General features: G+C 43.0%; 1 protein-coding gene across 1 annotated transcript in view; it reads left to right on the top strand.

Annotated features, from left to right (window-relative positions):
* The first annotated feature begins 2,699 nt into the window (after positions 1 to 2,699).
* Positions 2,700 to 27,077, top strand: part of MAPKAPK3 (MAPK activated protein kinase 3) — a 126,377-nt gene continuing 101,999 nt past the window's right edge. Inside the window, exons 1-2 of the mRNA XM_050904422.1 lie at positions 2,700 to 2,764; positions 14,670 to 14,746. The gene's annotated coding sequence lies outside the window, so the exon portion shown is untranslated. The remainder of the gene's footprint in view (positions 2,765 to 14,669; positions 14,747 to 27,077) is intronic.

Genomic DNA, 27,077 nt, shown 5'->3' on the forward strand with positions numbered 1-27,077 from the left:
GAGCCTTGTTGACTGACAGCAGAGCACTGCTCGGAGTGTGTCACAAAGATGCCACTTGTCCAAGTTTCTGTAGACACCAGTTGCAGTTAGGAATGAGTATATGGGAGGCAGAACTCTGGTTCTAGTGGGATGTCTTCAGCAATTCTTACATGGGAGATTTTGGTTTCCACTTTATGCTAGCTGCGGCCTATAGTTTTAGCTCCCCACCTGCTTCTTCCTTTCTTGATGGTTAGCTTGTCTCCTGTGTTTTGTATATAGGCTATAGCATGCGCATAGTGGGGCATGCCCATCGGCTTGATAGCACAGTGCATACTGCAGTGGAATCCTTACCTGGCAGCCTGAGCTGCTGCAAGAGCCGCAGTACCGAGCGATGCTGGTAGAAGAGTGGCTTCTGCCATCAAAAGCCCCTTTTATCTGAAAGTCACTGTTTATCTGAAATATTCATGCAAGGCTGTCTAGAATGTGAACATGGTTGCTCGGGTTGTTGAAAAAGGCTTGAATTATTGTAAAATTCCTGGCCTGGCATTTGGCTTATGATTAATTACTTAGGTTTGTGTAGTGCTTTCATGTTCCAGCTGTAAATCCAGAGTAAGCTGTTACAACTCTGTTGACCTCAGTGGAGTCATCCCACTGACTCCAGTAGGGTTGAGGTTGGCTCACCTGGTGATATGTGGTATTTGTATTCTGTGAAACAAGCGTCCAGTCATTGATTTAAGCCTTTCAAGGGACTGGAGGCTATTAAGCTGATAAATCTTTTCTCCTTTTCCATATTGATCTGCCACTTACCTGGGAGTGCCTTTCTTGCCATCCCTTTTGACTTTGAGCTTGCTGCTTTTCTGGAGCCCTTCTCTGAGCCTTTGCAGTTCATGATGTGTTTGTATTGCCATAGTGCTTAGAAGCTTTTCTCACAGCTTGCTCCATCTCTCTCTAAGCTTTCAGTACTCTATTCCCCTGCTAGTATCTTGTTGTGTAATTCTCCCCCTGCCAATATTGTTGGCTTGGACGGATAAATTTCTTTATGCTAGATAATTTGGAGTAAGCTTGTGACAGAAGAATTCTAATTTAAAAGGCAGTTTCGTGTTGCATTGTCCTTCATGTGATTTTGCTGCTGATGGGGTGTGCTGGGGTGGGAGTCATGCTCCTGGCATGTGCTCTCTTCGCTTCAGAAGAGCAGATTAAGATTCTTCATTTAATGTGTATGGGCAGCGGGCACTCAGGCTGAAAGTAGATTTTGTACTTTAACTTCCAGGTCAGTGAGTTTTTTGTCTCATTTGTGTCAGCAGACAGTAGCCCTTTGTTCAGCATCACAACTTTTTCCACCTCAGCAACGCGCACACGCACATGCACACACACACACACACGTGATGCAGATCCTGAATTGTGCAATAAACTCCATGGTAAGTTCCATAAGCCCAGCAAATATATCATCTGTTCTGCTTCAGGGCTTGATTGTGTGCCCTATTGACCAGCAATAAAGCCAAGAGTATGGAGGTAGTTAGTTACTCATTTATTTTGGCTTTTCCATCTATCATTGCCTATGTGGGAAAGAAAAGGGGCATAAATACTTTGAGTGCGAAAATTTTGTCTTTGGAGAGATGGCCTTTGTAACTTGTGAAAGCTGGATAATTTAATGAAATTAGTCAAGTATTAAATAAATTATTTAATTTAGTAATTAAGCAATTTTGTTACTAAGTAGGGTCAGGATTGAGGCCAGGGTAGGTCATGAGCATGAAAAGTCATGAGTCATGAGCACAAAAATTAAAAGATGAACGCATCCAGATGAATGCCCTGTAGCCTGTTGTTGGTGTCCTAATCACAAAATAACTGCTTGAAATCCCGTCTTTGCAGCGGTTGGTGCTTGCTGGCACCCTCCTCTGCTAATGCAGAGTGTGGAAAAGCAAGAAGGGAGGCACCATCCCACTGCTGATGGCATGCCTTTTCCTGAGCAGTCCTCCAGAAGGTGTGGGCGCTTGCCAGTAGAGCCTCGAGCATCCATTTCTGGGTAGTGGTGTACGTCCCACAGAGGAGCATGACACTTCTCCCTCTCAAGGTCTGACCTGCTGCTTTTCTGCAGACAGTGGGCAGAAGAGTGAAGGCAACCACCTTTTTCCTTGCTCTTCTAATCTGGCAGTGCCTTACTCCTCCACCAAAGCTCTGCTCAGCCCTGGAGTGCTCTCACACCCAGCTGAGCCTGACCTCCCATAACCTCGCTGTTTGTGCTGTGGATCCCTGCAGAATTCCCTCCGTCCTGATCCTCTTGGACTTTGTCCCTAGCAAAAAATCCGGCTCAGGCTTCTCAGAATTAACGCACATTAGCCTCACTCAGAATTGCCGTTTCCTGGGAAGTTCTGATACTGTAAAGCTTATTTGTTTTGGTTTTTCCCCCCCTCTTTAATCAGAATTAAATAATTTATTTAACAAATTTCCTTTGAGGACATTGTGTCCCAGATTTTGAGTTTTAGAAATGTTTTGCTCTGGGATTTCTGAATTTTTGTTTTGAGTTATATCCATTTTAAGTTGTACTGCTTATGCTTACTGCTGATTTGCTAAGTAAAGACAGCAGTAGATCACAGTATGTATATTATATAAGAAAACGCAGTAGTTAGGTAACTTTTTTTTTTTAAATCGATAAGAACAGCTGCTGCTTAATATAACTGAAACATCTTATCTTATTCTCTAGAACAAGAAGTCCCTTGTTTCCAATGTAATGAAAGTCTGGCACTGCCATTACAACACCCAGGAATGCCTTCATCTAGAAAAGCAGGTAACCTTTCATTCTGTAGTAAGTAGCGATTCATCTTAATGATCTAAAAAGTAATAAAATATTTCACTACTTCTGTCATGTTAGGGCAAGCTAATAACGATGCATGTGGGATAAAAACCTCTAAGATAAAATATGTACAATTTGGAAGTTCTGAAATAGAGCTTCTGAACTGCCAGAAACAAAGCTGTTCCAAATAGCTTTGGCAGGAACTTTTATCAAAATCGATGCTCTTTCAAAAATTAAAAAAAAAAAAAAAAAAAATCTGTTCTTAAAAGAAGTTCTTCCCAAGAGGATGTTCTGATGGTGCTTTTCTACTAGCTGTCTTTCTGTGCCAGCAAAGGCACTCTTTTATTATGCTCCTTACCATTGTGAGTAGAGAAGACTTAGGTGATTCTCGCTAGGACTTAAACCCAAGTCTCCGTAGTGAAAGTCCTAAAAATTCCTTCACTGCACAAGCTGCCCTTCTCTGGCTCCTGTGCTACTTTTGTACTGCTTGTAACACATCACGTCAGGTGTGAAATAATTTTCCTTATCCTGAGGCAGGAGCGTGCTGTTCAAACAGCTGCTGTCTTTCCTTCCCCTCACACGGGGAAAGGACAGTGTGCTCTCACTGTTGGACCTCTTCCATGGAGGCCTTCCTCCACACAGAGGAAATGGCAAACGTCATGCCCCTTTCTCTTTTCCAAGGTGCTGCCCAAACAAGCAACACAAATGAGTTCCAAAAAAACCCAAGATGGCCTGAGCAGGGAAGATAGCTTGCATGACTGGGAGGCCGCAAAATTAATAGAGCCAAAGTTTCCTTTCCTGTCATGCTTTGCATTGAGATTTGATGACTAGTGGGTGGGCCTTTGCTGCTCTTGTGGAGGAGGGTGTTTCTGTGGTTGCCTTTCAGCATTCATCACTGCAGACACTGGTGGGAAGCCACAGTTTGGGGAACCAAATTCCAGTGTGGCTTACAGCACAGATGAAGAGTTTATCAGTCTTAAATTAAATCCATGCAGCTATTGCACCAGATAGTTTAAAGAAAACAAACTGATACCGTAGAAGCAGCTTGCTTGTTTGTTTTAAGCAAACATGTTCAGTTTGGGAATAGCATCCACAGTGGAGGAGCAGATCTGCACTGTGGCAGGGCAAAGGACTACAGTGGCAATGGGATTTATAAGTGGGGTATTTTCATGGGAGTTGGTACAGAATCCAGGCATCGATAGTTTTAAGATGCAAAGTATCCCAGCAGAGAACCATGAGTCAGCAGTGTGCTGCTGAAACTGGTCAGGCCTTAGCAAGACATAGCTGCCATGTTCACCCCACTCCACTGATTTAAGGACTTTCTTTTTCTTAGTAGTATCAAAGAAACTCTTACCTAACAGGGAGGGCTAAGCTCTCCAGAAGTCAGAAATAAAGATGCTGACAGCTTTGTTGCAAATGCAGAGGTAAGATGATGAGTGACAGTTTTTGAGTGTAGAACCAAGCAGATTGCATGAACTGGTTTATGCTGTGTGATGTTAATGCCATTATTACAGCAGGGATCTGGGAGCAGTGCATGAGTGAAGACAGGGTATGAGGGCAGTTTCTGGAACCATGCCATTGAAATAGCACTGGACAAGTTCCCATGGGTGTGCTCCTCTCAGTTTTATTTCTACAAGACAACAGATGTCCCTGCTTGCCCCAATTCACAGAATTAGATTGAGAGTTGGAAAATGGAAGAATTCTTTATTCCCTAGGCTAAGATCTGGGTTTAGCTACGTCCAAATTGATTCTTCATGCAAGTATGAAAATGCCTTTGCTTGTTCTTAAATGGTATTTTGTATGCCATTTTTGCCCTGTCTGAGTTTATACTGAAAGTGGATCTTTGAAAGGCTAGGCAAAGGCTGTAATCTGGGAGACATCGTAGCTACGTGTATGACACTAGAAGCTACAAGGAAGCCCCAGTGTAATGAAGTCAGCAGGAATTTTCCCCATGAGCAGGGAACTGGTGTTTCATTAGCAGGGAAGCCTGAGGAGAACTGGCCCATGTTAGGAAAAGGATGTTCCCATTGTTTATGGCAGCAGGGAAAGTTCGGTGGATGTATCTGGCCATTCTGAAGGGGTGGTTTGGCTGGATTTTAGAGCTTGCAGAGTCTAGTTAAGGGCTGTGTACTTCTGAGTAGGACAGAGGTCTAAGATTTGAGGGCCTAAGGGAGGCTCTGTCCTTCTGTCACCACTGACTGAGCCACAGAAGATCCAGGGTTGAAAGCCAGAGAGTCAGTGGTGTTCAGAAGAGCCTACCAACAAGGGAAGGAGGCCCAGGAAGCGTAGGATCAGGGGAGTCTTCTGTGGGAGTTTGCTTGTTTTAAAGTCAAGGAGCAGGGCAGTGCGACTGATACCTGCAGTGTGTGTGGGAGAGCCCTGCGGAAGCACAGAGAGCGCAGGACTGAGTGCTGGCACCAGCTTTGCACCATGTGTGTCTTCAGCTAGTGTGCGAATGAGGTGCTGGCAGGTGGGAGTAGAGGAGGGAAGGAGCTGAGTGCTGAGGAGGCTGCTAGAGGCAGCAGAGGAGCTTTGATAGCAATAGGAACATATGGTGGAGAAGTGTCAGGGCTGATATGGTTGTAGGATAGTTTCAAGGAGACAGTCCTGCTACAAATAGGGAGGTTTAAAACCAAGATGTAAGAGTGTGCCAAGAACACTGTGTACAGTTCTGTCAGAAAAAAGGTACTTGTGCAGGAGCAGGTGCAGAACAGGGCAAGGAGGATGAGTTAAGGAACAGAAAGCTTAGCAGATGAGATAAAACTAAAAGAGATGAGTTTGTTTTGCCTAGCAAAACAAAGGCTGGGAGAGGAATGTGATGTCCTTCTGTAAACACTTCATTGCAAAGTAAATACTAGAGGGGAAGAAAAGGTCTTTATTATAAAGATCAATGCTGGCACAAGGACAAATTGGTACAATTTTGCTATTAATAAACTTAGCCTGGAAATTAGATTTTCGACCGCTAGAGGAGTGAGATTCTGGAGCAGTCTCTCAAAGGGAGAAATGGAAACAAAGGAGCTTTGTAAAGAAGCCTGAGGAGCTTGCAGTAGCAAAGGGAGAGTAAATTAGATCTCTGACACAGTCTCATTTTATTTTATGCATGTTGATGCTATAGACAGCCTGACCCAATAGTCTAGGCAGGAGGGCAAGTTGCAGTAGAAGGTGGAAGCAGCAGTCAGCAGCCGTAATTAAGAATCGATAGCCAAGTTACAAGTCAGCTGCAGGAGATGGGGAGTTTCAGGATAGCTGAGCTGTGCAGATATCCAGCTTTGGCTGTATCTAGTGTTTAAGAATAAAGACTTCACCAAATTGACTAAGTTTAGAGCCTTTTCGCAGCATCTTTTGGAACCAAAACTTGCACAGTAGGACTCTGTGTTAAATCTTCCCTCTCCACTTCCCAGTTGCTGCCATCTTCTGCTCCATTCTGGCACAGATCTACATTGTGGCTGTAGTGGGGTAGCTTTGTCTCTGTGCCCCTAATTCCTCATTCATACAAGATTAGGATATGTTTTAGGACATATTTTGAGAATGCCTCCAGTTTTGCTGCAGACTTCCCAAGAGAGCCTTTTGGCATGAAATTGTAGAAGGAAGGTTAGCAAAGTTTAGCAGAGCTGCCTTTGTCAGAGGCGGTGCTAGGATCCTTTTGCAAACCAGCTTGTTTGTTTGCAACAAGCTTGAAATTGTGTCGGTAAATTTTTGATTAAGAGAAAATGAAGTAATTTCTTGAAAGTGTTTTTTATCCCGGGTCAGAACTGAGGAACGCTCAGGACAAGCTGAACTTTTCAGGCTAGAAAATGAGAGGAAAATGCAAATAGATAAGCAAAAAACCGACCAGCTAAAACAAGAACTTCAGCCCTTAATGGTGGTATACAGAAAGGTATTCCTGGAAATGGCAGCACTTTGGGATTGGGATGAAGAATGCAAGAAGCAAGCAATAAATAGAAGATACATCTGGACAGAAACATGAGGAATGAAAGAAGGGATAGTAGGGCAGGCAGAGCAAGTATCTTTTTTCAGCTCCTAATCAGACATGAGCGTTCAGGGCAAAGAGAGAGTTTGCTTCCCATTCCTTCCGACTGCAGACCTGGAGGGCATCAGAGATATACGGGAGAAAGCTGGAGGAGCATTATTGCCCATCTGAAGAAAAAAATCTGCTGCTGCTTTGAATTTTGCCACAATATCCATGGTGTAGCTCTGCTGAGTTTGGTTTTCTGTGCAGCATTTTTCTCTTACTAATAGACTTTACTTACTTGTCCCCCAGCATGATCCTGACTTGGCAGTAAAACTAAGCAGAGCATTGGAAAGTTGCATTAATCGATGGAGTCAATGCACTGGAGGGATAAAGTGAATATAAAAATTGCATTTCCCAGAGGAGGCTCTTACCTGATGATGTGAGAAGTCATGGGTCTTTCAGAAATGGCCAGCTCCTCTTGCCTCCAGCTCATTAAAGCATTTTGTCCTTGCATTTTCAAGTGATCGTGGGACCAGCAGGGAATTTTGGTAGGGAGAGGGGCAATCATGAGGGACTGACACCAATGTGATCTAGTAGTTGGCAAGGACAACAAGCCTAGTCCTCCTCTGCAGCCCAGCTTGACACCTATAGTCCTTACGCAGAGGCTTGAGCTCTTAGCTTACTCCTTTTCAGTGTCTTTGGACCATTTGGCCTACTTATGGTGAAGTTAGCGGTCCTGTGCACATGCTGATTTGGTACCTTGTTTTTATATTCTTCTTTTGGTGCACAGAAATGGTGTGATTAAAGCCAGGCCTCAGGGATGCATGACCTGCAGTTGCTATTGACTTTGAGGGATGTTTCTCCCCATTTGACCTGACAGGTCAAGAGAGACAGGATTGAATCCTGGTCTTACCTACTATAAATGAAGACAAAAAGTTGCTCAAAACTGTATTCTAGAGTATCCTGTCTGGAAATGAGCGCAATCTTGCCCTAACTCTTCCCAGCAGTGTCTTTCAACATTACAAAAAAAAAATTTGATGGTCAGAAAAAGTTACTAGTAGACTGGCACAATAAGCTAAGACTGTTGCATCAGCTGAAGGTTATAAAATTTAAATGACCTGAATTTGTTAATGGAATAATTCCTACAACATTACCTCACTCTTCTGAATATTTGGGGTATTAAGTATTCCAGATACCATTGTGATAAGTCTGAATTTCTCTCTGGTTTCCAGAAGTTAAAAGCTGTGGTTGGATTCTGTGAGACCTAGATCTGTAGTCTGCAGGAAAAAGGGATTTTCTTTCACTTTTCTTTTTCTGCAGTATCTGAAAAATGGCGTTAGAGACTTATTTTCTGTAGAGACAAAAGTTTTGTCCTCAGTTGTCCAAACAATGCCTGTTCAGATATGACAAGAATATCTCTGTTCCAAGCTCTCTTAGGATGTTTGCCTGAGCAACATAGAGGCATTTGGAAGAAGCCTACCTACGTGCTGGGTAGATCAGTCTTCTCTCTTGGCAAATAGAAGAGGTGAATACAACCAATGCTGCTCACTAAGAAGTTGAAAGCCTCAAGAAACCATAACTAAGATGAATCTATCTCCTTCTGAGATCTTCCACAAATTCTTTTGTACTTTCTGTCAATTTAACATAGAGGATAGTCTGTATAGGGGATAGTCAAAACAAATTTCTGTATTTCTTTCCATTTGTTTTCCTTTCTTCCTCTGCCACTCCATTCTTTCTCTTCTTTCCCTCACAGCTTAAATGAAACCAGATAAGGTGCTTGGTAAGTGTTGTACTGTTTTAATTCCTTTTATTTGTAACTCTGTTAGTTAATGCACAAAACTTTTGCACACTGAGCAGCTATTTTTTATTATATTAGTTCCAGCAAAACAGCAATAATAGAAACTAAGGGCTCAAATCTCATTTGCCTTCCCTTTTTGTTATTGCTTACTCCAAATGAGAGCAGTGGATGTAATTGCAGTGGACGTAAAAGAGGACTGAAAGAATTCTGAAAAATGAGTAGTTGTAAACTTGCGAGTTTTGCCCTCAGTGCATGCTCAGTTTTGAAACTTTCATTTTTGCAAAGTGTTTGAGCTTAGAACACTGGGTCCTCAAGAGTTTGTGTATTCCTGTAAATCATATTGAGAATTTTTCTCAGCTACGGACATTCCAGAATGGCAGTGCCCTCAGAATAATGGAAATGTTTGTAAAATGTTTGCTGTGTCTTTTTACCTTGTGTCACTGCCACATTGCCTGTCTGCTGCCTGTACAAGTTAGCCACAAAATCATGTTTAGCCTGGTTTACACAAGGGCTGCCCTACCGACTTGAGAGCTTGTAAAAGCAGTGGGTGTCAAACCCCACCCTCAGTTGGGTGGAAAAGCAGACATCCGTGGAGCAACCCAAGCAGAATTCTCCAGTAAGAAAAGAAAGTTGAATAGTATTTGCTAGTTAGCAGAGATAGCTGGGTTGAAAGAAATTTCAAGGCATTTTTTCTAATCAGGGGTCCTTTTTCCACACACAAATGCAGTCCTGCTTATCCTGTCAGAATGACATGCTCAGCACCTCCCTCAAGCTGAGTTTCAGTCTTTCCACTTACTTCTGCCAGTGGTGAGGGTCATTGCAAAGAGGTTCTTCTTGAACCTGTTCAGCTCTTGTTGCATTAGCTTCAGTCTGACAGCACGTAATGAAGGGTGGAGTACGTGAATCCCAAAGAGTGTGTTCATAAATTCAGATTGAAGAAACCGGTTGAGTTTGGAGTGTGTTGCACAAGATGTATTGAAAAACCCAGCCACAGTTTCCCTGTAATCTGAATGCTCCTATTCATGATTGTCAAGATTTTTCCATTAAAAGGATAAAATCCCTGCACTGAATAATGAAAGGTCTTTATCCTAGAAGTTACATTCCCCAGTTGTGGCTCACTTAGGACATTAGTACAACTCTGATATAAAGGACACCTCATCTCCTCTCCTATCCTCCTACCAGCCATTCCTGTCTCCACAATTAGCTTGGCAGCTAGGGTCGTTCTTTGTGCCAGTGCAGCATGTTCACTCGCGCTGAGGTTTCTTGCTGCCATGAAGGGAAAGGTTAAGAACTAAAACGAGCTCTGCCATCATCCGTAAGGCATTAGGAGCCTGGTGCTGCTTCTGCTTTGCACAATTCCAACACCCAGTGGACTGGACCTTGCTGCCTTCTCTGAAAGACAAGCCAGCTACAGGGGATTTATAAATACCCTTCCATACGGCGGACAGGGAACGTTGCAGGATGGAACTCGGCGCATCCCTGTGGCTTGGTTCAGAGTCAAGCGATGTGAGCCTGTTCTTGAAATATGCCAATTATAACCAGTGCCACGGCATCATATTTTGTACCACTTTGTCTAGAAATATCTGAGGGGGCAAATCTTGGTCATTTTGGATGTGGAGGGCCTACCATGCTCAGTTCAATCACTGCTTGCAGTCTCATTGTGACGATGCAGCAGATCAAAAGAAGGAGCAGATGGCATTAGAAGATGGATTAATAAAATGAGGAAGAAAGCTGCAGGCAGTGGGGATTACCCCCATCTTTCCCTTTTCCTGGGTAGTCATGGGCTTCTGCAGTCTTTGTATTACAGAGCTTGGTGCCTAGCTGAGAAGTATGGTCCAACTGCTGAGGTGGATGTAGTTTTTAATGTCCGCTTCTCTATCTAGGATTATGGATAATGACACTTTGTTTTAACATCTGAATGCAAGGGAGTCTGCATTCTGTGCTGTCTGCTGCCCAAAGGTTAGATTTAAAGGTAGCTGAACAGTCAGGGAGGAGGAGGAAGGGATGTTTGTGTGATGCTGAAGTCTGTGTTCAAGGCAGTAGTGCCAGACTGTGGAGAGGAAATCCACTCGAGGAAGTGAACTAACATGATGTAATGCTCTGAGAAAAACCTATGCAAATCAGGAACTACACTAACCTTAGTGTTGTGTCTTTTGGTCTGACTCTTCTGTGCTGCTGTTGACCAGGAGGAGCAATGCTAAACAGTCCCTGCAGGTGATGAGGCATTTGCCTTTCATTTCACCGGGTCAGGGTAAAGGATATCATATAGAGACAGGACATCATCTAGTAAAAGTTAAGTTTAGCTGCAAATATCATGGCATATCACAGTGATATTTCTGTGAGGTGCTTCTCTTCTAACCTGTTACTATGAAGGTCTATGCTTCTTGTTTTAACCACTTTTCTGAAGTGCTTACACCTTCACCGTGCTTGAGCCATTCACATTGACGCCTGTTGGAAGTATCTGAAATGCAGCCGTGCAGACTGACCTGTTACACAACCTTGGGCTACAACACACCTGTAATTTTCCATCTTAAATCCTAATACTGCTGGGAGGGGTTAATGGTAGTGTGACTCATGCCAAGTGACTCATGACCTGCCTGTTGCTTGCCCAGCTCTGATAAAATGTCTGCAAAGAGGATTTGGAGGATCACTTGCTCTGATCATACTAGCTCATGTGGGAGCTTGTCTCCAAACTCCTGTCTCTGCTGGCAGACATCTTATTTGAAGATTTGAAGTTGACAGCTCACATCAAGCTCATGGGCTTTTCAGTGACTTTAGCAGGAGGGTATCCAAGAGCTGTATTTACGATGTAACATATTGTGTCATAGGTTGAAGAGCATCAAATAGTTTGGGATTTTTTTTCATTCTCTTTGAAGTGACAACAAAAGCAATGACCAGACTATTTGAAAATATTCTGGTTCTTGAGCCTGTGTCTGTTGGGTTCTGCCACTGCTCTGTGCTGAGCTTGGTCCATGCTGGGGATGGATGACCTCTGTGAAGTATTTAAGTGATTGGATTGGTAACTGGGGGATACCTGTGATGAATGGCCTTTTTACCTGGCCGGTGAGGGCTGCTAAGTGCTTGCCCTTCATGCAGGTGTTACTCAGGTGCTAGGTGTAAACCAGGCAGGTGCTAGGTATAAATTAGGAGTATGTCTCCTGCAGAGAGCACATGGAGCAGCTTGGGCACAGGTCTGGTTTGCAATAGTGCTTCTTTACATCTCTCTGCCAGAGTAAAGGTGTCTCAAAGTAGGCACAAATTCATTTTTTATCTGTTTGACCTCCTCTCCTCACTGACAAAATAGTAGAGAGGCACTGTGACATGAGGACGAAGCAAATTGATCCGTTCTGGTCAGCACGATGGTGGTGATGAGGCTGCAACAGTATGCTGACAAAAAGGTGCTGTATTAACTTTGTGTTGATTTATTCCGAATGCTAGCGCTGTTTGTTCCCATGCAAGGAAGGAAGAAGTGGAGAATTGTGCTTAATATTCATTTTCAGTGTTGCAGTTAATTGTAGAGTTCTCTGAAAAGTGAATATATTCCCTTTCCTAGTGTTCCCCCCTCTGTTAAACTAAGCATAGGTGTAAACACTGGCTCCCCAAGATAACTATATCAGCACAAGGTCTTTTTTATTTTGTCTCACTGTTCCATGTGTATTAAAAGGAAACAAATCCAGCCTTATTTGTATGCCTGAAAGATGAGGCTTAAATATAGTTCTCACTTCTTTCTTCAGAAAGGAGAGTCAGACCAACCCTGATAGGCTTTGGAAACGGAAATGTTTGGGTTTTAATGTAAGTAAAAAAGAAAAGGTTTTATGTAGGTCTGCACAAGAAATGGAAAAATAGCCATAGTCCTTAAAAATGCTGGGAGAGAAAATTATTTTTCACAGAATTGAAAACATTTGATTTGATTAAAAAGGCCATTCTTTAATGCAAAGTTCTGATTTTTTTTTTACTTGAATTGATTCCATATTATTGCTAATTTGTGGTTTGAACATCACATTATGCATTACATTTAACTATAATATGGTTATTGCAGCTTAGATCACTCAGAGCTCTGCTTATCTGTATGTAATATCTGTACCTCAGCCTGGTTCAGACTTGCGGCAGGCATTTATATTTATTTGATAGCTGAGATCAACTCTTTATTGTTTGTGATCTAATAAGAAATATAGAAGAGAAAGGATAGTGTGTAAAATAATAATATGCTCAGTATAGCTTTTATATAACAAAAATTGTACAAGGTACACAGTGATCCAGTTTACAGTGGAGCATGAAAATGGCCTATGCTGAAAGCTTTGGGAAAGGAAAAGTATCTGTAGGAGAAAGTAAGTGCTTACCAGGATTGTATGACAAAGTTACCGATTTCACTTCTGTAGCAGTGGAATGACAATATAAACAGCCATTTCTTTTCTTTAAACGGTGTTGCTGGGTTTTAACAGACGAGCATGTTTTGTTTAGAAGGGTAGTCCCAGGTTTCAAATAATATCTCAGACATCTGTGATAAAATGAGGACCTCTGAGCTGCTTATTTCCTGTCTTAGTTCAGATTAAATACTGTGGCCCCATAAACGTGGGCAGGCTCAATCTTGTGCTCTGTAAGTGAGCAGTGCTGGGACTTAGTATCACTCACAAAAATGTATATAGTCCTCATATGGTTTGGTGGTGTTTGAATTTTGTTACTTGAAAGATGCACTGAGATGTAAAACCGGGAGGACTTTACATCACATTTGTTTCCCAAGAAAGTGCCTCTTTGCTACAGGCTGCTATTTGTTCAGTGGTGTTCATGCCTGAAGCACAGTAGTGAAACTCTTCCCCAGCGAGTGATCCAACTGTGGCCTGACCCTCTCCTGTCTTTCCGCTTCTGTATGTACCAGCATCTGCTCTCCATGTTATTTTCTCACCAGAGGCATCTGTAGATAAACTGTGGCTCTATTTGAGCATTGGAGTCATGTTTGCAGGGTGTGGATTGAACAGGGAAACAAGGAAAGGCAAAGCACCTGAGCAGTCCTGCACAGTGAGGCTTATAGGACTCTCATAAAAACGGGGAAAACTTCTCTTATCTTTTTTTGAGGTTGGTCAGCCTCCACAATAGGAGACAGCACAGACCCTCTGCTGACTCGGGAAGCTGTGTCATGCACAAAGGCCTTTGTGGTGCCCATAAATGTGCAGCATTTAGCGACGCCACAGCGCAGAAGGCACTAACTGTACCTGCCAGTGAAGCGCACGGCTTGCCTCGGTGTGCCAGTGAGCAGGGACCACAGCTCTGAGCAGGAGGAGTCCATTCTTCACGCTGCCTGGGAAGTTGCCAAGTACAGTTTATCCTCTTAGGATTTCGTCAGGCACAGCAGGGGCAGAATGAAGGGGAAGGGAAAGCTGGGGGTATGGTTCCAGAAGCATTGCAACTCCTTCTTCACAGCACATCAGCAGGTTCTCACCTTTGGGGTGAACAGTTCCTGGTTCCCACTAACTTCCTGCAAGGTCAGGAGCTGCTGCCTCACCGAGGAACAAGTGTTTCATTCTTTCCACTTTGAGGAAGAAGCAAGAAAAGAGTGTGCTGGATTTCAAAATGGGGCAGTAGCCATTGTCCATATCATACAGCAAATTGCAATGTAAGTTCCCCTTGCCTCCCAGTCCAGGGGGATTTATGAGCTCTAGAAAATGCAGAAGCAGGCTGTGAACAAGGAGCTGCTGAAAATGGGCTCAGCTGCCATGGAGAAAGGAGCAGAAAGAGGGTTAAAAAGATTTTTTTGACTAACAGGTCAGGTAGATCAAGCCCTTTGCCTCTGATCCTTGAAGGGACAGCAGAATAAACTTGGTAGAATCATAGAATATGAGCCTACAAACCTAAGAAATGCTGAATCCTCCAGCAGAGCAATCTGGGCACTGACAAATGAGTGTAAGTCAAATTCAGGTGGAATGTATCTTTGTCACCATTGACCCTCAAAGAAGCTCCTGTTCTAAGAATTTCAGTTAGATGTCTGCATTTAGCTGGGTCAATATAGGCAGCAAGGGCCTATAATAGTCTTGTGCTGAATTAGTTTTAAAAAAAAAAAAAAAAGTCTGATGTGTGTTTAATGAATCAGTTTTTCCTGGAAGAAGATATTCCCAAAGAGTGAGATTACCTATTTTTTCCTTTCTTTAAACCAGTTTCAATGACATGAATGGAGCCAAAGTGATGCACAAGTCTGGGCAGAATCCTCTATCAGCTGTGAATTTCACTCAGGGTAAGTCACTCCCCTGCTTTAAGATTGTTACAGCATCAGTGTTGTGCTTTGTGCCCTGTGGTAAATGTGTAAAACCTGCAGTGCTGGGGGAGAGAGAATTACACTCTTTTATGCCTTTTCTATTCTGATGAGTCCAGCAGGCCTAAGATACCTTGGGCTACTAACCAAATGAAACACAGCATTTGGGGCGAGCTCTGGCAGGTGGAAATTGCTGAGACTATTTCTAATGTGATGTATGGTGGGTACACAGCTCCTGCCCTACACGCTGCCCTCTGAGCTGGGGCTTGCTGGGACTCCTAGGAGTGCCTTAAAAATAAGGGAATGGCATGCAAGGAAAGAGGAGGGGGATGCCCAAGGCGCTCCCGTCCCCTTATGCTGTGTGCCAGAGGAGTTGTCTTTGGCTGTTGTCTCTTGCTTTTTTCTGTGTCTGTTTTTTATAATGGGTTTAGTGAACATGCTTCCCTCAGAGTTTTTTCCTGTCGATATGACAATGAAGTAGAGAGATATGGATAAACCACAGACTTTCCTTCCAAAGCACTATTTCTGTGCACAGGAGAATTCAAGGCAGCAGCAAAGCATCACAAAACCCACAAGATACTGGTGCTGTATTATAATATCAGTTGAACAGCAGTTGTTGGTTGTGTTCGGTTGGCTGAGGAGCCAGGAGTTAGCAACAAGTGGTAAAAGCCAATCCGACTGAAGGCTAATTGTTTTTAAACAAAAATTTAAGAGCACATATGTGATTGGCTGGGATTTTTTTGGCTGAAAAAAAAAATCAATTTACATTTAATAAATCTGTTTTCTCTCCCAGTTTCTCAAAAAGCTCTTAATTGTTAACAAATTCTCTGTGTACATATATAGGTAAAAAATGAAAGCGTAATGTTCATTTGAGGATGGAGTTTATATATTTAAGCTGTAATACCCTTGGGCATCTGGTAAACAGTGATGTAAATCTCTCATGAACAAAACTTCATGAGAAGAACTTTTAGAAGTAGCTGCCGCTCTCAAGACTGCAGAGTTCCACGTCAACAGGATGGCTGAAGAAATGGGCCTTTTGCCTGACTTCTCAGGATTGTTTAGTGAATGCTGCTTAAAGAATCTTCCTCCTCTTGGAAGTCAGTTAGCATTTCAAGTTAAAACTTATTTCAGTTAACATTGAGTAATTTTAAATGAAAAAAAGACTGTAGCTGTCATTGCTGAAAACTGAAAGTACAGCTAGAGCAGAAGTAAATAGTCACATACTGTAAAGGCTACATGCTGCAGCTCAATAAGCTCCCACAGAACCGTCTTCTCATAAACGGCTTTTTTCTTCCCTGACTTCTCCCTCCTGAAAGCTTGGGTAAGTGGGAGACTATGCGGCACATCTCAAAGTTCATCAGACCCAGTTAGTAAGAAGAGAACAAGACAGGTACCAGAAAGAAGGACAAAAGCTCTTTGGTTCCTTCAAAGAGGTTTCCCATTATGGCAAGCATTCTCACACCACCTCCTCCTCTGAGTTCCCTCTGCACAGAAGGGAACCTAGGAGAGCATTGAAACTAATTGCCCTTCTCCTGGATGAAGGGTCAGGGTGCTGATCTAGAAAAACTTATCCACAAAGACTGCTTCTTACTCTGGGCATCAGCACAGAATCCCCTGATCGCTGTTAGTAGTGTTTGATTCCTGGAGACCTCTGTCATCTATAACTAAGTCATGGCGGGTGAGAGGAAAGGGAAGGTGCCTTGTGATTTTGTGGTGAATCTGACCAGTGGTGAAAACAGCCCTTCATGTCTTACGGAGTGACAGCACTGCAAGGACATATCACAGGTAATGTGTCAGCCAGCTAACCTGACCTATGTGGTGGCTGCTTGCTAAACCCAGGCTATCATCAGAGTCTCAGAGATGAGGGGTGTTGGTTTTTTAAGGCTTTGGGACAGACTTAAGTCTTGTCTCAGATAAGAGAGGTTAAGTGAGACCCAAATGACATAAGCATTCCTCACGGTGTTTTTGTTGCATAGGTGAATGTGTCCAATAGATAGGAACAGCCCTGAGTACTGTTGTTTCTGTTCGTGTGTAGCTAGAAGAGCATATAGCTGTCTTAATAGGCACTGGTATCGCCACAGTTACCCAGCTCCAAGTCACTCTGCTGCAAACCATTGAATATGGGACCATACACTGAAATCACTCTGAAACTGAAGCCAGCACAAAATAAGAGCTGCTTGTTAAGTAGTGCGTCATGGAGAGAACATGTGGCAACAGTTTCTCAGAACTCATATTGGCTTAAGTGGTATCAAAGAGGAATTCAGCCTGTGGTTGTAACCTGTGCCAGGGGTTCCCAGATTTGTGTTGCTCTAATGCACAGGCAGCAGCAATAGCAACCATAGGTATTAGCAACAGCCATCATTATCAGTACTGGAGTCAAGGGCGGATCATGAGACAGTGGCTGCTGGAAATGTGCTGTTTCATGCGTATAGGAAGGTGTGCCTCTAGTTTCCTGTTTGCGCCCTCCCGTCATATACTTTTCTAATCCTTAAGCTACTATATTCCTTCCCAGAGGGACCCATCCTCCCTGTCCTGAGTCAAGACCCGCACTGCGCTCTTTCATTTACCAAACCCCATCTCCATCAGCTTTAACTGTGCTCATGGAGATGTTTGCCCTGTGACCTGGGTAGTTCCTCCTTCAGTGATTCCAGTACCACAGCTTAGGAACCACTGGCATATGTGTTCATAAATATATTGAGATGATCTCTTTACCTCTTCACTTTCGGAGAGTACTTCTTTCCCTGCAACAGGTGGATCCAGCTGAGAGATGTTTCTCTGTGGGTTTTACACAGAGCCCTTGAGATAAGATTACCGTAGGAGGCCAGTCTATTGCTGAGAGACGCTAACCACTGAGCGCCAGAAATGTATTCCTTGTAAACTGCATTGTGTTAGTAATGAGTTAAATGAATTGCTGAAGTATCAAAACAGTGCAGGTTTGGGTGAAATACAATTTGTAAGTGGAAAAGACAGTGGTGAGTGAAAAAATCTTCAAAATAAATCAAGCCACATCGCCCTTTCCTGATTTTCTAGGGTTGTTTTGTTCTTTGACAGCTTTATTAGGTCTATACAGGTGAGCTGACTCCAGCACAGAATTGAAATAAAAACAGTGGATAGGTGCTAATGCTCTAATGCAAAGGTCATAACAGCTCTTTGAGTTTGCCTGTGTTCAACCAATTTAAAGAAGATTGCAGTGAAGGCAACTTAACTATCTTCATAAAATACAGACAAGCAATTACCTTTAGTAAAGCATGAAAGAATTACAGAAAATAAGGCAGGAAAGTCCGTCTCTCTTGTCCCAGGGCAAGACCAGATCTTTCCAAATAATCCCTATCAGATCTCTGACCTCTTAACAGCCTCTGCTGTATAGGTGAAAGGTCTCAAGGACAGCGTCTGAGTGACGAACCACGCATTGCAAAGCAGGCTTCTCAAAAGAACACCTGCAGCTTCAAAATACCACAGGGTGAACGTCTCAGTTGTTTTGTGGTAAAGTAAACCTTAGTTACTCTTCATAAAGCTACTCGTGGGGTACTGTGCTTGGTAGATCTTTGCTTCCAAAGGTAGAGTAGTGCAATATTCTTCTCCATTTTCTTTTTGTGTCCTTTTAAGGTTACCTTTGATAATGTAGGCAACCAAGCCAGAGAACAGTGATGTTCTAATAACTTGTGAGGCTAAATGACATCCCAAAAGAACTTGAAGATTTGAACTGAAACACTGGTAGGAAGCTAATGGATAATAACTGCAGGGCATACATACTGTAGGATGTACTTTGCATGTGAGTGAATGCGTACAGCACCCACAGAACATACCTGGGTGAACTATGTGTAGAGAGGACTGGATGCTTTATCTTCTGCTGTACTTAATACTGTACTTAGTGCAGGGAATTAAAAGCCCAAAGGAAAGTCTTACCTCTTGGTGTCCATGGTTTTGATAGTTTAGAATCAGACTACAGTGTCACCAAACATGGGTTTATTTCTCCACTTAGTTCTTTAGTAAAAAACTATTGAAAACTAGACATACCAGGATGGTAGCAAATTTACTCAGAGTTTAGAACAGTTCTCCATTTGTATAGTACAGGATGGAGCTGAAGAGGTTTTAAAAGAAATGTGATTGTGTAGTATGTTAATCTGAGATAATTCTTTAGTGACTTTGTGCTGTTTCTGTAACTCAAATATATCTAGCATTGAAAAGATAAACTTTCAATTTTATTTGATACTATAGTGTTGCATGGATTGCCTGTGAGTGTAGTGTACCATTTGGAAACCACTTAAGAAAGCTAGAAGGTCATCAGGGAGCCGTTGGCTGTTCTCCCTGCTGGTAGGCTGCTCTCTACATCCAAGAGTAAACACCAGTCTGGCTTTCAAGAATTGTGGTTAAACAGTTGTCCTGGTTTGTGGCAATGCTTTCACTTTACAAATGGGAAAAGCCCATTTGCAAATGCAGCAGTTTATTCCAGTATTTGGTCTATTAGTATGTCTCCTCTTTTGCAGCCTAACTAATTGCAGACCCAGTGTGTCAGAACTCATATGGACTAAGACCTGAGCAACCTGGTCTAACTTGGAAGTTATCCCTGCTTTGAGCTAACTTGATGGACTAAATGAAACCCAGAGATCCCTTCCAACCTCAATTATATTATGGCAGACATACTGAATTGCTCTGGTGCTGGTTGTAGCACTTGCTTCTTAGTGGCTGGTCGTGTAGCGAGAAGGCTGAGAGCCTTTATTTAGCTGCTGACAACTGTCTTTACCTTTAAGTCTGAATCTTCTTTGTGGTAGTTTTCAGCAAAAGGGTGTATTCTGTGATCTTTGCTGTATTCTTCAGGATCTGTCTTTGGGAATTCTTGTGCAAAAAATGACAAGATAGGAGAGAGGGCTGGGGAAAGCAGAAGAGTCAAAGTCCCAGCACCAGACAAGCCTTCAAAAGAACCTCTTCCTTAATTCTACATAATGGATTTTTGTTTGTTTATTTGTTTTTTTACTTCCGTTTGAAGTCTTGGGCACTGTCAGATGTGAGTAAGGATTTGGCTGGATCATAGTATTGATCCTGTTTTGCAATTTTGGGAGGCAATTTTTCAGCTACCCTGATTTTTGTGGTTATTTCTGAACACACCAAGTACCTGGGCTTCTTTAAGATCAAACCACTAATTTGTCCAGTGAGATTCCAAACCCAGGTTTTTTTCTACCTCTTTCTACCCTTCTCCAAGACCAGAAAACACAGTTCTTCAAAGAAGAACTTTGAAGAATCATTTCATACTCTGACCTAGGAATATTAGCAAGAGGTGTAGGCAAGTATCTGTTTGCGTTGGGGCCAGAAGTGTTCCCACAGTGAGGGTTAGTGAAAACCCCAGTTTCTTGGGCAGAAGGGTTGATGGGCCTGACTTCAGCCTCCTGGAGGTATCTTGCGCAGTTGGGGCTGGCCACTCAGAGGGCATTTGTCTTTGGCTTTGCACAGGACGGTTCAGTGAAGGTGCCAGGAGCAGTTTGACCAAATGCTTAATCAAATGCTGAAAGCAACAGTTTCTTGTTGGGTGGCATGAGATATCGGTGGTCCTAGAAGTTAAAAGCTTTTCAGTAAATGCAGTTGTTCACTGACCCTTTTCCATTCTTCTTTTTCTCCTCTGGGTTTCACCTAGGAGGGTTCTGCCCCAAAAGAGAGATCCAGTAAGATATTTCTACTCCTTTCACTGATGATCTCTTCCCTTGCCTTTCCTTTTGTCCTTGCTGCAGTCCCCCGGGGGCAGTGGGGGCTCAATCCCCAGCTGCCAGCCTGCATCATGATCAGCACTGTGCAGAATTTAGGCTCTTACTTTGTCCCTCTCTGCTATTTTCCAGCCACGATATTTTTCTTCCCTTTCTTTCACACCCATTTTGGGAGCACTTTTTTTAAGGTCTAACTCTAAGCCCAGCACCCAGTCAAAGCAGCGGGAGGATGCTCTGCGTGCCAAGGAGAGCAGAAGTGTTCTTACTTGGTGGTGGGGGTGGAGGTGCATGTTAGTCCCTGCTGCCACATTGACTCAGTGGCTGTTGTGCAACTGGAGTCCCGGAATCTGCATCCGGAGAAGATCAGTGCAGGATGGTTACGCAAATCAGCAGGTGCAGCCTCTCAGAGTGCAAGGATTTATGTGTGGCCTTCAAGAAATCATGGAATAGTGTTTTAACAGACCCAGCACATCTGGGAGCAAAACATTTCAGAGCTGGATTGAAAGTTGGTAGTATCTGCATGACTGTGACCTCATTAAAGATAAATCTAAATAAAAAGAAGACTTTCCTAACTAATAATGTAACACATAATTTACCCAAAGTTAAAAGACTTTTTGAGTTAAACTTGAGGAGTGTTTTATAGGAAGAAATATTAGGATTAGGTATTCTTTAAGAACAGTGCATTATATGGCAAAGAACTGTGATTCTGCCGTCAGGAAAGAGACATCTTCATAAAAGCTGATCGTCATTCAGTGGCAAAGAGAGCATTAGGAACAAAAAAGTAAAAGCAGTGTGGAAGGGGAGGGAGAGTGGGGCGCAGTTAATATAAATTAGAAATGAAGTGCAGAAAAGTGGAAATGAAAAGGAAAATGTAAAATTATCCTTGGCTGCTATCTTCAAGGATGATAAAGAATTTAAACATTCTGCTTGAAACAGAAAAAGAATTGTGTAAGGCCTCTTTGAAATGGAAATGGTGCAATTGTTAATGATGATGAAAATAAGTAGAAGCATTTAGAAGTATTTCTGGTCTCTGTTTGGATGACAGCAGAATAATATGCTAGAATCACAGGAGGATAATGAATTAATGTCTAAATTATTAGGCCTCAAGAAAAAAGTGTTATAAAACACTGACTAGTAATAAGCATTTCAGAAAGTACATGTTCAGATAACTTGCAGGCAAGAGCCCCAGCGGAGGTGCTAAGAAGATAGGTGGTTTGCAGATGGCAATTTTTAATACTGGGGAAATCCAGGACACTGGATTTTTGGCTGGGGTTTCAATATGCCAAAAGGGAAACTGGATTAGTCAAGCAAAACGATCATGTGGGGAGTTTAGAGTGAAGGACTTCTTCCTCGGCTCCTTCTTTCTCTGTGGGCTTAGGGACAAGCCCTGGGGGAGATGACCCCTTTGTGTACTTGCTGGATTTAAGGCCTCTCCTGACTCTTACAGGACAGAATGACACTTCAGCTTCTTTAGGAATAGGTTGTTCAGAGCCATTGAATCAAAAAAAAAAAAAAAGGCTCTGGGTCAAAAAAGGCCACAAAGTGCTGCTGGTTTGAGAGGGAGGTGAGCTGGCTGAGATTCAAAGCCATCATCCCCCAAAGCAATAGCAATTTTGGGTTAACTGTCAGTGGGAGGTGGTAGCATGCTGGTCATTCTTGGATATTCTGTCCACCAGTGAGTTAAGCTCCTGCTTACTTAAGAATTAATTTCCTTTGGAAATGTTCTGAATGATGATGCAGATGCTGAAACGGTAATTCCTCTTTTGATGGGCTAGGAAAGGAGTGTGGAGTCTGTACAGCTTCAAGCCTCCCTGCTAAAGAAAAGGTATGCTTGCTGTTGAGCTTTTGTGCTTGCCACGACACTGTCCAGCTGCAGGGCTTGGATGCTCTGTAGAGAGCATGCCTGTGAGCTGAGGGAGTTTTCCCACCTTTGCACTCGCTCCAAAAAAGGATTTATAAGATTAACTATAGGAAGGTCTTTCTACGTGCTGGCTCTGTCTCCACTGGGGCACTAACAGGGGCTTGCCTGCTATGGGCTCAAGGCCTGGATGAGATGTGAAAGCCCAGACTGCTCCTACATAACAAATTGGAGCATAAAAGTGTGACATGTTGCCCAAGGAAGCTCTTCAAAGACACAGGAAAGACATGCCTGAGTGCCACTTACCAGCCAGTGCCTTTGTGCTCCTTGCTGCAAAAGCATGCAGCAGTAAGGAAAAGCCTGTTCAAAGGAACAGCATGCCTTCGGGGAGAAAAAGAAGGCAAGGCTAAGGGTGAAGCATTAAACTAGTTCACATGCTGATTCTGCTTTGAATTGTATGATAAAAGATATTTATTGTCTGTATGTCTGCACAGTCCCCCACCTCCCCATCAGCTTTGCCTCATAGCCTCTCATTTCCCCTCCATTACAGCTCTGCTGTCCTCAGCTTGACTGGGTTCACCACAATGGCAGAGGTGGTAATTCCGCTTCTATTTCCTTAATGTTGCCTTGATAGGAAGGTAACTTGGCTTTTCTTAAAACACCGGACTGTGTTTCCCTGAATTGCATTTGACATATATTTTTCAAATATACTTATGTCTCCAGTGAGTGTTTCGTCATTTAACAGTAAATTATTTCTTCTCCGTTTTCTTCTAGGAAATGCTAGTATCTGTGAATATCAGAGAGGCTTTTGTGTTGTTAGGTTAACTTGGAGGTTAGGGCAGTCAGTTTCTGCATTCTCACACTTTGCAATTTGCACCTGATATTATTCATCACCATTCATTATGAATAAGATTCTTGGCCTAATCTTTTGTTCCTACTATCAAGCTGGTATCTTTGATGATGATGTGAAAGTACTATTAATTATTAGATGAATGGAAGGAATGGAACTAGAAATGGAATTACAAATGGAATTATTAATATTTATGAAAGCTTAATTATGCTACAATATTTTGTAGACCTGCATTGAAAAATATCTGCACCACACAAGAAACACTTTCCCTGATGCGGCTTTACATAATCAATTCTTAGTATCTGGAGCTTCGAGTGAGTGATTTTTAGATTCAGCTTTAGAGCCCAGCGCTGCTTTTCCACTGCAGGGTGACGGCAGGGAGGGGAGCTAGCTGGGCCCTTCCTTCTCATCTGTCTTGCCTCAGGGTGAATCAAAGGCACAATGGCTGATGTAAATTTATGCTACTGTTGTCTGGTTCCCATATCCTATTTCTCTCTGTACTTTCTCACTTTCTCTGCTCTGTCCTCACCTTCTGCCTCCCACAATAGCAGAGGGTGGGAATGTAGTACGTGAAACCAGTGCAGGGGAACTCTTAATCTTTCTACCTTATCTGTCTTGATCCAGTAGAGATCCCACGTTACACAGGAAAAATTTGCCAAGAGAAGTCAGTAGCTTCTGCATGTGGGAAGTAAATTCAATTGTAAAACTTCTATGGCAAAAGCTGTTTGGAGGATGTTTCTAGGGGCATACTCTGCGCCTGACAGACTGTTCCGTCTGTTTGCAGGACAGTTGCAGACAGTGTGAGCAGAAGAGATGAGGAGGTACAACTGACCTCTTTAAGGGTATTGCCAAAACTAGAAAATACAGCTTCGAAATAAATATATTTTAAAAGAGCTTCCTCTGACTTAGCTCTGCATCAATGTCTTTGCATGTCCTAACTGGCACTGTGAGGCTTGTGGTGCTGATATTGTAGAAATACATAAAAATGAAGCTCCCTTTCATTCACTGTCAGCTGCAAGCTTTGACAGTTTCTGAGGCATTTCAACAGTTCTTAAATGCCTGACTATGTTTCTGCTTACAGAATATTTTCTTTGTCTTATTCTGCTGGCAGTTGTTAGGTTAGAATGCAAAGAGGAGATTTTCCTAATAGTAATATGAAAACTGGTCACAGAAAAAAAGATTTTTTTAAATGTAATTCTCCGGTTTAGCCCCCCAATGAAAATTAGAAGATTAAGAAGAAAAGGGCAGAAAATGGAATCTTCTAGTTTATCTTGTAAGACCTATTAATAGTGAATTTGAACAAGTGCAGTGCCGCAGGCTCCTGCCTTCTTTCCTCGCTTTGTTGTTAAGTGCTGCTGCAGTATGATTGCTGCCTGTTTTATGCATTTTGCAGTTTGTACACTGGATTTGTCTTTCAGTCACTGCTTTCTATACCTGTTGCTGTTCACAAAAGTCGCTGACAGAAACAGATTAGCATTATTGCAGAGGTACCTCAGACCTGTCGTTTCCTTCATCTGTTAAGGATAGGGGTCTAAGGACATTCTTATTATACAGTGAGTTGCAGACCGTAAGAGTTGTATCTGCTCAGTAATTCCTTGTATGTGGGCTGCGCACTCTGAAGTGTTTCATGCAATCCCTGGCCTGGGTCACTGTGAAGCCACATTTAATTTAAACAAGGGTACGTTCAGCTGGCCAGAATGTGTGTTTGGAGTTTAAAGTCATGGTGGTTTCCTCCTGCCTCCATGGGGCTGATTACCACACATTCCTTTCTTTTAATTTCAGCCCTCTGGAGTTCTAGGAAAAGGTCCTTGATTAAGTACTGAGAAACCAGTCTATTTGCGGGTCTAATTTTGTTGCTTCAATTACATTACTGTATGCTAAATATAGGAAGGCACCAAGCAAATCCTAGTTCCTGGACTGAACAGGGTGTTCAAGAGCACTGTTCAAATTTAAATGGTGTGGCTTGGGCCTCTGTTTAATTCTAGCTAATGAACCAATTTCTCACAGAGTGTAAATCAGCTCATCTACAATGATTATAGGCAAGTAGCTGGGTCATCACAGTTTCACACAGCTAAAAATGAGCCTAGTGTCCAACTCTTTGCTTCCTGTTTCTAATTGAAGGTAGCAGAGGTAAATGGTGTGTCATGCTGGTGGAGTTTAGAAGTCTCGGAGGGACAGCAGAGTGCTTCAGTCTCTTAGCTGGTGTCTGAGAACCTAGAAATCAGCAAGTGGAAAATGTTCAACAACCTGTAGACTGGTCTTGTAGTTTGCTGCCGACTCTACGTTGTTTTCTGTGCTATTCCCTGGGTGGTTTTCTTTTATAGCCCTGAAATCCATGAAAGATAACAATGAAGTCTGCTTGTCTTCTAAACATGTGCATATGGCCTCGGCATTGCAGGGAACTTGAGAGTCCTGTGTAACCATGCAGATTTGCATTTTCCTTCTGTCCAGCAGGTGAAAAAAGCACCCAACAAACAGACAACCACAGCATTTTAAGTGCACGGAACACTTGTAATAGGTGAGAGACTGATTGCGCTGGAGACAGAGATCTTCTCTGCTGAACAGCTACTGTATATCTCAGGGAACAGCTTCTCCTGCAATGCCTCCGTGGCAGCATGCCATGGCCCTGTCCTGGGGTGACCAGTTGTTAGTCTGAGCCGCTGCATGGCCCATTCATTCCTCGGCCCGTTGGCCAGGACGCCTGACAGGGGAGCCAGTTTGCTGGGTGCTCAGTTGAGGCCTACCAACACAGATGTCACAGGCTTTCTTTTATTCTTCTGCAGGGCCAGACTTGAGTCTATATAAAAGATGGTGTGAATTCTCATCCAGCTGTGCTGCTGGCTGCAAACTTTGCAGCAGGATTTCTCCCTCTATTCACAGCTGGGTGCTGCTGCCTTGTATTTCAAGGGCAACTTGGGGGGAACTGTGAAACAAACTCAGTCTGATTCCTGTTTTCCTTTTTTGTGTGCCTCGAGGCTATCCTCGCATTCCTCGCAGCTGGTGACTGCTCTATTTCCCTGAATCTCATTCAGAGTACTGTACCTACAAGCCAGATACTTGTCGTCTCTAAAAGATGTTTGTTTCCACAGAAGAATAGCAATGAGGTTACTGTCTGCTCCCTTCACAGTCAGCCAGACTGGGAGAAGTCCAAATATCCAATCATCCCTTGGAATTCATATCGCATGAAGATAAAGCAGCCAAAAATAGTTTCCATGAGCTGGATGGTTCTATAGCTTTCTGTGTTTATCTAACAGGAAAATGTTAAGAAGTACAGTAGGTCATGCACTAAACAGAGCAAAATCATGAGGCGTGTGGGAGCTCATGGAGATGAGCTTATCATTTATTTATTTGATTAACTTAACCTCTCTTTGCTTGAGAATTGCCTGCAGTTTTCTTGCGTTGCTCTTATGTTTATTTGATAAAAGAAAAAACCAACCCAGCTGTACTGTGAGGAATTAGCGATGCTGAAAGAGGCTTTTGGGGAGGGGAGGAGGGAGAGAGGAGAGTTTGCACAGCTCTGCCAGAGCCTTATTTTTTCCTGCCTTCCAAGAACAGGGCTGTGTTCCATCCCCTGCTGCCCCCTCAGCTGGTGCTGGGAAGAGCAGCTGAGTTTAGCTCACTGTTCCTGGAAGTCACCGAGACACCGAGCATCGAGAAACCAGTATTTTCTGTAGCAGGCTCTGCTTGAATGGAAAAGATGAGCTGATCTTCATCCCTCTTGTTCACTAGCCTGGATTAACCCTCACCGCACCGAGAGAGGCTACAGAGGCTACAAGATGTGCCCTTTTAGAAAGGGACAAAGGCTTTCCTCATTCATTGGGGCCGTGTGTCGGGAAGCCACTCTGAAATACAATGTCACATCATCAGCCAAATGTATCCCTGATGTAACTCAGGTTCACTAGATTTATG

The sequence above is a fragment of the Gymnogyps californianus genome, chromosome 13 (genome assembly GCF_018139145.2).
Source record: "Gymnogyps californianus isolate 813 chromosome 13, ASM1813914v2, whole genome shotgun sequence".
NCBI classification, from domain to species: Eukaryota; Metazoa; Chordata; class Aves; order Accipitriformes; family Cathartidae; genus Gymnogyps; species Gymnogyps californianus.